We start from the raw sequence: 12,056 nt of genomic DNA on the forward strand, positions 1-12,056 counted from the left end.
ATCACACAAACCCTTATTCGCGAACCGAGCGAGAACGCCAAAAATTGAAAAAACAAGGGAAATTCTACTCACGACCAGCGCTTGACCTCATGTTCTTCACTCTGCTCGTGGACATTTTGTGCGAATAATTACTTCAACGAACTAAGACTGGATGACCCAGAAAAGCCGAAAAATGAGCGTTTCTACTTACTGCTGATCTTTCTAAAGCATCAAGGTTTAAACTAGGGTATTCCCTGATCATTTAGGACATTGTGCAAATTTATTCATAGGTTATCTACCGAACAAGCTTGGTCAATAAAGGATTTATTACATGGCTGTCAGGGAAATATATTTTGCGGTACACAGCAGGTAGTCCTAAGTGGGCAAGATAGCACCATCTTGCCCCCTCGGGTAGCCAATCACAGGGCAAGATCTGGCTCCTCTTGTCCGATGGTGGAGCTAACCATATAATGAGAGTGCAGTGCATACAGTAGCCTCACTTCGAGAGAATTATACGTTTGTCTAGAGATCTACGTATGTTTCTTACGTCAATCTGATCAACCGTTTGTCCCTCGAGCTCAATATTTAGGTTTTGTCTCTGGTACCACATGATTCAAATGTAGCTGCTTACGGACTCCTTAGATGCGAGTCTGTTGACTAATGTGCGTGTTGTATATGTCATTCTTTAGCATTGTACAGGCATAACGCCGGCCAGAAATAAACGTGTAACCACTAAATGAGACCATCAGGCAAAACGGCAATAACATTTTCTCTTTTCAGTAAATACTTGAAGCAATGTCGAGAAAACGGTTGTTGTTATTCATCGTGATAGATGCAATAATAAAGTGTATTATCGTTTGTCACACGATGTAGTTACTTTAGATGTAGATCGCGACGTTTCGACTGCTTACTGCTAGTCTTCTTCAGGCGATAAGGTCGACTGATTGCACGGTATCATTTATATCACAAAGGTCGGCTGTGATTGGTGCATTTCGATCCTCCTATTTCGATCCTCCGACGAGTAGCTGTTCCCTCAGTGGTCCGCTGTTGTACCGTTCTCCTGTTGTTGTGTTTTTTGATCGTGGGTATCCATGTTTCAGGAATTTCAATTACACTATCCCTGTTGATGTTATTAGGGTGAAGTCTTATGTGAGTAGCTTCCTTGACACTACGTGTGTACCAGTGAGGATCTCGATCAATAAACTTGACCTCATTCCAGATAGGATAGTAGCCGGTCTCGTGGGTGTGTTCAGAAACGGCGGAGGTCTGGGTACGGGCGAGTCGTGCATCCCTGTCGTGTTCTTTGATCCTCTCCTGCATAGATTTCCCTGTTTCTCCGATGTAGACTTTGCCGCACTCACAGGGAATCCTGCAGACAACACCATCTTGTTTAGCCAGGTTGACGGTATCCTTTGGTCGCACTAAGTGTGACCGAAGTGTCGTGTCGGACTTGAAGACGGTGCGAATGCCTTGTTGTTCTAGGCAGCGGCGGAGAGACTCCGAAACTCCTTGGACATAAGGTAAAACGGCGGTGGATTTAAATTCCGCGACAGGCTCTCTTCTTGGGGTTGTTCGTGTCTTTGTGATCTTCTGTACAAACGAGGAGCGATATCCGTTAGAAACAAGTACAGATGACAGATGTTTCTTCTCTCCAGCGATTACTGATGGTTTGTTCACGAGACGTTTAGCCCGGTCGTACAGACACTTCACAATACCGCGCTTTACTGACTGAGGGTGGTGTGAATCATACGCTAGGTACTGATCAGTATGTTTTGGTTTCCTGTAGACACTGGTGGTAAGGCGGCCATCAGGTTCTCTATAAACTGACGTGTCGAGAAATGCGATCTTGCTGTTATTCTCGATCTCCATGGTGAAACGGATTGATGGTTGTTGACTGTTTAGGTGTTGCAGGAACTCGTCAACTCTGTCCCGATCCAGGATGGTGAAAGTATCATCTACGTAGCGTTTCCAGATCTTAGGCTTGCAAGGTGCGGACTCCATTGCTTGTTCTTCAAATATCTCCATGTAGAGATTAGCAATAACCGCTGATACAGGGCTCCCCATGGCTGCGCCGTCTCGTTGTTCGTAAATCGATCCGTTGTACTGGAAGTACGTAGATCTTAATTGCTGGTTTTCAGTGTCACGCAATTTAAAATAGATCAAAATAAAAATCAAAACCGGTCAACAGATTACGTCCAGAATCTGGGAAATGAAAGAAAGTAAATATGCAAAGACTCTCGCGAAAATTCAGGTCACAGCAATTTTTCTTATGCGAGATATGCGGAGAAATTTTTTACCCAAATTTATAGAGATTTGTATGGAGACGCCATGCTGGTGCCCATCCGTATGGGCACCAACATGGCGGCCGGAAACCAACAGAAACATCTGTCACTGAGTTTTGCTACAAAAACGTGAATTTATCCCTCGAGAAACTCTAAAACATTAAAATAATACTTTTTCTAAGACATGAACTGTTCAGATAGCCAAGTTCCCCAAAATAAGACACGTTTTTAACCATCATGACAGCTCTCTAGGCCGTCACGTAAATGCCGCGTCACGCAAAAGCTTAGAAATTCAAGCGTAGTGTATCACAAAACCAAAAACCCATTCGGAGCGAAAATTTGTATGAATATTAGTTTTCAGCTGCTCTTATACATCGTTTAAGTAAAATCTCAGGAAGATCAATAGTTTTGTAGTCTGAGTTTTAGTGACGTCATGTGAAAACCAGCTATACGAAATCCAAGAGGTCCGCGATTTGAACTAGTGTAAGTGTCGTGCGGTCAGCCAGGCCTGCGTCGTTCTCCATTTTTTGTAGTGCAACTTGTACGGCGCCCTCGATCGGTACGTTGGTAAACAGTGACTCTACGTCGAAAGACACCATGATCTCGTGGTCAAACGACAATACGATAAACTATCAAACGATAAACGTGTGACAAACGATAATACACTTTATTATTACTTGAAGCAATTTACCTGAAGCGGCTTGAGGCAAAAGGAAGAAAAGTTGCATCGGTTTAGAGCTAATCCAAGGTGACTGAAGTGATTACCGAAAATTATTTCACTCATTCGTCATATCGTAATTTATTACACCCACAATTTTCGTGTGTTTGATGATCACATGACCATCCCGCCCCACCCAATATCTAAGAAAACAGCCCTGGGAACGAGGTTGGACTTGTGTAGACTGCAAAACAAATGTACCGTTGCAGTTATGTCCTATGTAGCAGACATGTCCTCTGACGTAATGTGATATACGGAGCCAATCATATCATGCGTTCTATCTAATAACACGCAGCATAAGACTGGTAACTAAACTCCGTTGCAGTTCGGTCTTCGAGCAAAATTGATTTTTGGAGGGGTAGCGTTCGGAAGCAGTATTTGACTTTGTATGTCTTTACTCTGAACCAGAGTGACTCTGAACGTAAATATGCAGCGACTATTTGCAAGAATAGCATTTACCTCACAAGATTTCTATCGGAAATTGACCGCTTAGTGTATTTTCAGTTTCAAATTCAACATGAAAGTTCGATCGAAGATTTAAACAGTGGTTGCTCTCCGGTTTGCGAACTGCGTGTTCCCGGCCAGCCAATATTAAACTCCGCGCTTTGATTATCCTCAAATTATTCAGATCGTTTAATGATATTACAGAGGCAAAACAAAATTTCTGAGAAGCAGTGTAACCAATTTTAGTTTCGGTGCTGTAAAACTACCACTCAATCTGCGCAATATTTCTCTATTCCCAATCTTGTCACTCACACGAAATCCGGTTCGCGAAAGCCCTCTTCTCAGTATAAGTTTGTTGAGGCTGACTGAACCTTTTTGGGTAAGCCGTCTCCTGTAGCATCGAACATTTATTACAGAAATTTTCTTGTCGAGTAGATTTTTATGGCCGGAGTGCTTTCTAACTGTTCCTAGTTCGCTTTGCTTTACAAAACAGCACTAGTAGTCAAAAAACCACAGAGCACTTTGTGGCCTATTGAAAACACCACAGAGCGCTTTGTGGCCTACTCAAAACACCACAGAGCGCTTTGTGGCCTATTCAAAACACCACAAAGCGCTATGTGGTGTTTTATTTTGGGATTTAACATTGAAAACTGGATGGCTCGTTGACTCGCAAATATCTCACAGCTATTTTCTGAAATAATTTGGTTTTTCCAATTTTTCACACCACAAAGCGCTTTGTGGCCTATTCAAAACACCGCAAAGCGCTTTGTGGCCTATTCAAAACACCACAAAGCGCTTTGTGGCCTATTCAATACACCACAAAGCGCTTTGTGGTCGTCATCGTAATCATAGCGATTCTGTCAGTAGAAATTATACTATGTGGACAAAACTGGCAGAGGGGCTCTCTTATTTTGACAGGGAGGTTGGCAAGATTTTCGCACCACCCCTTACATTAATTATGCATGCAATTTTTTGACTGACTCGTTCTTTTCACGATTGCTGTTTGAGTATAATGTGATAGTTTGAGATAGTTGCATACATAATTAATGTATGGCGCTGTACGGAAATCGTACCTGGAGGTTAGCCGAGTGCTCTTAAAGAAACCTCTGAAAGGAACCAATAGATTTTCGCAAACGTGCTGAGCAAGGTTATGTTGAACACTATTTCAGTTTTTGCTTTTAGAAAGAAATATCACCGAACCTCCGATATAAGACTTGATACCCTTAAAAGTACTTGTTATGGTTATCAGAGAGAGCACTGACTGTTAATGAGATTTGCATTCCTGGGATCGGTTGGAACTAGCTACAACGGGTACGTGTTATTAACCGGGAGAGACGATGAAATGAGAGCAGAAGGTTGAAAATTAGGAATTCAGTGATACCTCAACCTATCACTTGTTTCGGTTAGAGAATCTTAGAGGGATTTATTATGTTCATTGATTTATAGCTCTATTGTTAGTCCTCGTTTGTAGGCACACCCCTCAGGAATTTAGCATTGAACATGGAATGAAACTTAAGTCGGATACTGATATGGGTATTTCTTTTTTTAACAAGTCTATGGATCTCGCCGTAACATTGCAAGGCGAAGAACTCGACCAATGTTTTACCAACACGGACCTCATACTAGCTCAATAACATAATTCAGTTATGACAAAGAAGATTAGAAATCTTTTTTTATTTATTTGTGGCTAGACTGGAATTTATACAACTGGTGTTTTCATGAGCAGGTATAATTACCATTATCACTATCAACTGGAATCTTATAGATTTTTCTAGACACGGGCGAACCAAAACAATCTGACTTGTGACCTTGAATTAATTGGCTTGAATTATCTGCAATGCTCACGTATGATACAAACCGTTGCTTTATCCAAACATTTTCGAAAATTATATTTTAGGGCATGTTTTTAGCCTGTGTTGTAAAACCACTTTATTATATGGCTTTGGCTTGTGGCCGATATAACGCGCGCTTTGATTGGTTAATTGTCACTGAATTGTAGGGCATTATTCTCCCGTAATGCCCACGGGCCGATTACGGATTATGCAAATTAGGAAGAGCCCGGTTCTGAAAATTCAAGCGCATTGAAGCGATGAAAGCCGATTAAAATCAGTACGAGAATAGCAGTAGCTAAAAGTTTAGAGATATTTCTTTAATAAAATTTATATAGATGACTTACCAGTCGGTAACCTTGGCGGACACTAGTGAAAAACAATCAAAGTTTGCCTAGTCTTAAGTAAAGCTAAAATCGCTAAGTAAAAAACACCATCGGCAGATCTGCCATGCATCCTGAGCAGAACACCACAAAGAAACTTATAAGTTATCATCTTAGTCACAGCAATTACCGAAGTATTGAACTCCGTCAAAGTTCTCGTCAAATAGATTCCCTCGCTTTGACACAAGCAAGTGTAAATCAGCTTCCAGGATCATCAGATGTAAACAATCGGGCGGTTTCTGTCGGTAGCGGTGTTTCTGATAACTGCAGACGTTCACAAGGCTTGAAATGTTCATCCATAAATCCCAGAATGAAGAAGGTGAAGATATGTTGTCGAAAGCGAATGCGAAGATCGAGTTAAGCTTATTTTGAGCAGTGCATTCTGAAGCATTAGTATCTTCTTTCACCGAAAGACGGTTGGTTTGGACAATTTTGAAGCACTTGCTGTCTTTTCTATATCCGTTGACGTTTCGCCCCAAAAGTCGGAAAAACTTCCCCATCAACTTGTGGTACCACGATACTAAAATACGTTTTTGAGGCTGTGACAGTGACTTTTCCGTAAAGAAATGAGTGTTTTTAACGGAATACGTAATACAGTGGTGAAATTCACTGACTATGTAGTTTTGCCCTAGGTTTGAGACGATGAATGAATCGGTAGACGCGCGCATCGCCGGATGTAAATTGACGACTTCCGCTCGAATGATTTTTCTCTTTATTGATATGATGAGCCATATAATAAACAACTTAATAACCTCGACCGTTCGGTCGTTACGGGAAAATCTCAAACCTCGGCCTACTGTATTGACCTCGCTATCGCTCGGTCAATACGGCAAGGCCTCAGTTTGAGATTTTCCCGTAACGACCTCACTCTCGGTTATTAAGTAGTTAATAATCTTGAGATTTGTATTGTTACAAAGGCAAAATAACCAAAGTTAGAATTAGTTTGAGAAATTCTATTTTTGACAGATAAATGCCTTTTGGACATACTAATATAATACTTATCATTGCATTTACAGTGGTGCACTTCTAACACAGACCACCAAACTAATTTTTTTTCATCATTTTTTGACATGTTTTCAACAACTTTCCTGTGGCTTCCATTCAAATCTGGCAAATCCAAATTATGAAAAGAAATGTGAAAGGTGGAGTTGTCGACTGATCAACAGGTTACATGATGCTTGATATTTTCACCATTCATGCATTTTGATTAGCTTATTTAAACCAAGGAAGGTGGACACAGTTAGTCAGGCACGACTGTGGCTGGGTTCTTATTACAAAGATGAAAAGTTCTGTCACTCTTTTGTCCCTTAAATCTAGATCCAACAAACTAGTCACAGGCAACACAGTGATTTGTGGTTCATTCAGTAAAAAAAAAAGTAATCACATATTTTCTTCAGCCTTTGAGCTTGGGCTAATTTGAATAAGCTGTTGTAAATGTAGAACAATCAAAACAATTTCAGACTCATCCTCTATTTACTTAATTATTACTTATTAATACATCTGTTAAAGAAATCCTGATAAAAATTTAAAAAATCTACGAAATAAATACTGATTTTATCACTGTCACTAAACTCATCCTCTATTAACTTTCTGTAGAGGTGTTCATCATCATGTCTTGTTCTTCTTGCCCTTCCACTTGTTCTTCTTGATCCTCTTGTCCTTCTTCTTCTTGTTTGTCTTCATCTAACTCCTCCTCCTCCTCATCGATCATATCATCTAATGCCTCCAGGTATGGTTTGGCCAGGCTATTAAAAATATGGAGATGGATTTAATAGACACAACAATATTGTGGAAAACTGAAACTTTCTGTGAAGGGGCCTGTTACGGCTATTTCGTGTTTTCTTTGTGTCCTTTTTTGTTCCGTATGTTAATGTTTTTTTCACATTCTGCATGCTTTTTTTCTCGCGTCGTATGTAAATTTCGTTGCGTATATATTTGTGTTATCCTTTCATGTTCGTTTAGTGCTAGTTTATCGTCCGGTACACTTGTATCTTCTTGGTTCCCTGAACCCCGTTGCCAGCATTTTGGTAAGCCGTTTAGTTTATCGTCTGTTTGTGTTTTCCTCTTAGTTTTCTGCCGTCTTCAGTTAGTTATTTGTAGTAATTCGTTTCATGTTTATCTTTAGGAATTTACCTTCCTCCTACGGAAAGTGAAATAAATTTGCTGGACTAATTGAAACTCGCTTTAAGTTGTGTCTGAAATCGGCCCTTTGCCTCTTCAGGGCCCATTTTTTGAAACTTCCTGGCTATTCAAGGGCTTATCAACTTACAAGGACCGTTTTCAGGCTGCTGTTTTGGGCCCAAAGCACCAAACTACCTAATGAAACTGAAATCAGTTTTTAAAAAGAACATTGGAATTACAATCTAAAGTACAACAGTAATATTATTATAATTCAAATTATAAATATTCATACTGTATTTTGAAAGTGGAAGTTTTTTCACGAGGAATGTGAACGCCTTAAAGAGATCTTTTCCCGACTGTGCTATCCTGACGACCTTGTGCAGTCAATCATTCGCAGATTTATTGAATCAAAAGTGTCCGAGGATTCACATACTCGAGTGGCTGATAAAAGAGAAGCCCCAGTCAGAATCGTGTTGCCCTACAAGGGCCAGAAATCTGCAAACGTAGTACGTAAACAGCTGGCTGACCTCAGTCGGAAGATCAACGCAGATATTAACCCAGTTTACACAAGTAGAAAGATCAAGGATGAAATTAAGGTCAGAGAAGACAAGCAGCCTCTTGTTAGTCAACAATGCGTGGTGTATTCATTTCAGTGTGGCCTGTGTGATGCAGGCTATGTCGGTTACACGTGCCGACACCTACACCAACGAATTGAAGAACACAAAGGATCGGCAATCGGAAACCACCTCAGAGAGCAGCACGATATGGAGCCAGAAGACATCGCACAGAGTTTTCGAATCTTAAAACAGTGTCAGAACAAATTTGGCTACCTTATTTTTGAAATGTTATTTTATCAAAGAACTGAAACCAATGCTAAACAAACAGTGCGATTCAATTCGCGCCCAATTATTTGTTTAGAGCAATTCTTGCTAAGATTATTTTATTTTTCCATTGTATATTTTTAACACTTTTTCACGTATTTTATCACATTTTAGCGTTCGCCACATTTTTATCTATTATAAGTTGTTTTTAACATATTTATGGCTATATGCTATTGTAGAAAATTTACTCACTTGAAAATGACCTCGTAGAGGTCGAAACGTCGTGACTTTTTGGCGCTAGTTTTTATTTCAAAATCGATTTCTAAGAAACTACTTATTAACATACTGTATTTCTATACCTAACTAAGAAAACCAGTTTTTGATTAATATGATGCAAATGGACTTCTCTATAAACTCACTTCCTTCAACTTAATGTCTGCTAATTTTTCACGCAAATAGCAAACCACCAGTTGTGATTGCAGTTACCCGTCTCACTCTACATAGCAATTTTCAATTTGGTTTCAAAATTAACTTGCATTTGGGTTTGCATCACTGTGCTCTGTTTTGCATCCTGTACTTTCTTTGTTGCGTTGTTTGTAATATTGTTAATACTCTGGTTCTGGTTTCAAGGCACTTCAATGAAAACTGTTCAGACATCACTTCCTTCCTGCATGAGATGAAGTAATAGTGAAAAGCACATGCCATTTTTGGTCTGGGACATTGATGGGGATTCCTGGACAGGCCCCCAGAGGAGCTCCCATCTGCTTTCAAAATTACATCATTAGCCTAGCAAAACTAGTGCCAGTCCTAAACTCCACATTAGAATTTAAAATCCTTAAAACTCATAGTCTTGTTGTTATTGGGATAAGATGTTCTAGGTTCCGAGCCACTGTGTCTGAAACACCTGACAAGATTAGAAGCCACAGATTTAGGAAAGCCATTCCCTAACAGAACGTTTTCATCATTGTTCTTTGTTTCTGAATGGGAGAGTCTATTTCACATATACGAGAAGCCTGGTGCAACAAGGCCTAACCCAAGTAATTTTGGCAAGTCAACGTACTTGACTAGAAAACAAGACATTCTGTTCAGTGTTTGTGTGATTCCTATAAATGTCAATGGATGTTCTTTTCAGAGAAATGTCCAGGAAATGGATCAAACCATCTTCAAATTTATTGACTGTAAAACATGTCAGATTTATTTGGTTTGTCCATCAACAGCATATCTTCAAAATAACGTCCATAAAACTACTCATTTATAAGGCCACTGTCAAGCATTTTACGAACAATATCATTTTCGAGTTCTGTCATGATAAAAAAAAACAACAACAACGGCCTAATGAAGAACCCAACAAAATGCCATCAATTTGGTTGTCGAGTGCTCTCTTAATTAATTTGGTGTTGATCAATTTATTGTCATTAACTCGAAAGAAACCAATCTGAACAACTGTCAGGGCTTGCTGTCAGGGCTTGCAAACTCCAGTTCCTCTTAGAGTGAAAACAAGGTGTTTTCCTTCCACATCTACATGGGAGAGTATCATAATTTATGTGGGTGGTGGTGATGTATCGAGTTGTGTTTTTTAACTGTTTAATAGCAAACCACTTTATTTTTAAAAAGTGCCTGTTATTTTTAGTTAAAGTTAATTTGGCTAACAATTCCTTTCTATTTAAATGTATGTTGCTTGAAAACTGTGATCTGGTGGCCCTAGATGCAATTTGAGTTTTTCTGTAATTTTGAAAAGTCAAGCCCCACTGTTTGTTATTAATATTGTATCAAAAGGATAACACCATTCTTATCATGGTTATTCTATTGATTCCATTTCATCATTACTTAAGGTGGTGCTGCAGTTATTGTGGGCACACTACCCCATGTCAAAGTTTGCAACATAAATTTTGGGGCTTTGAAGTGTTGGCTAAGAAATTTTGGGAAATATTTTGTGTTTCACTCGGTGATAATGTTACTTAATTCTATTTACTGGGAAGAATATTTTTATTCTTACTGGTGTTTGACTGGACCCCATTTTTTGGACAACAACACTACCAGTAAAAAAAATTTTGCTGGCATACTTTTACTCAATTTCTGGAACCAGCTTATTCTGACTTATACAAACCATGCCCAAGTTTTGGGGAAATCATTTGAGCAGAAGTTCAGAAGTATTAACTTAAAGGTCAAAGACATGTAAACTCAACTCTAACATTCACTGAAAGTTTCTACAATTGACTCTCATTTCCAAAACAAGCCATGAACCCAAATTTTGTGAGAAGCTTGCCCCAAAGCTTGCTAAATAAAAGTGGCTAGTCGATTAGTGATCTTGCGAACCATAAAAAGCATTAATCCCTAGTTCTTAAAATACTATAAAATGCTTGATAACCTCATTGAATTTTCAAAGATGCATTTTGCAACAGTATTTGAAAATAACTTTTGTGTCAAAGTCTTTCCACACAAATTGTACGGTACGGCAACATTTTGGCTATAAGTTTTACTGGTGTGACTCAAAAAGAAATGGGGCACTGTTGTCAGGATTGTAAGCTACTCCCCGACTGATCTCTGGTGAGGAAGAGAAGCAGTTTTATTAATCTATGATTACAAATACAAAATAGGCACTACAGGTACAGGCTGAGCCATCTTTTTGCCATTCCTTAATATATAGTTAAAAAGACAATTATTAATAATAACAATAATAATAAATAAAAATAGCAATAAAAACAACAACGATGACAACAAAAATAATAACAATAATATTAATGATAATGATGTGCTTCTGGGCATGAATTATGTTTTCATTCATGACAGTTGGTTCATTGTATTTGACCAGTAAAAGTGCTTCACTGGGTCTATTTGTTAGAAAAGTGGAGTCTCATCAAAATGTGTGGACACAGTTCGTGGATGTTTAAAATCTTGTGAGGGTTGTGCTCTATGACTGATTAATCACCCAATGAATCACTGTTGCAACACCAAAACAAGAAGGCAAGTTTATAAAAAAGTTGAGCATTTCTGCAAGTTGAAATTTTCTCATGAGCCCTAATGGGCAACAAAAGTCTACCAGGTAGGCAACTAAAAAGACACACGGGGAACCAACAAAAACAGAACTAGTTGCCCAAAGGGCAAATTAGCAAGAAAGTTAGTGTCGAACACTGCATTAATAGCCGTCAAGCTCATTCTAAGAGCTTTGCGGCATCCAAAAGTTTTCTTTACTCTGCCTCCTCGACTCCTCAACCTCTCTTAATTCATTTATGTTTGTTGTGCCCCAAACCATTGCAGGAAAGAAAGTGAGTGCTTTGCAGGCTGTAAGTATACATGTAGAATACAGTAGGGGCAATTGTACATGTATGGTTTACCAGTTTTGTCATTTAAGTTAAGGTTGTCATTTGCTAACACAGAAGGCTCAACTTCCTACAAGCTGTCTTGTTCACAGCTTTTGGGGTTTTAAATAAGAGTCACAACAAAGAATAGAAAAAATATGTGCACTGTGACAAATGCTT

At 39.1% G+C, this 12,056-nt stretch overlaps 1 long non-coding RNA gene across 1 annotated transcript in view; it reads right to left on the minus strand.

The window, feature by feature from the left end:
* Window positions 1-5,070: 5,070 nt before the first annotated feature.
* LOC145491784 (uncharacterized) overlaps window positions 5,071-12,056 on the minus strand; it is a 10,374-nt gene continuing 3,388 nt past the window's right edge. Inside the window, exon 3 of the long non-coding RNA XR_014049884.1 lies at window positions 5,071-7,380. This is a non-coding gene — a long non-coding RNA (uncharacterized LOC145491784). The remainder of the gene's footprint in view (window positions 7,381-12,056) is intronic.

Source organism: Orbicella franksi, chromosome 7 (assembly GCF_964199315.1).
Source record: "Orbicella franksi chromosome 7, jaOrbFran1.1, whole genome shotgun sequence".
Taxonomy (NCBI): Eukaryota; Metazoa; Cnidaria; class Anthozoa; order Scleractinia; family Merulinidae; genus Orbicella; species Orbicella franksi.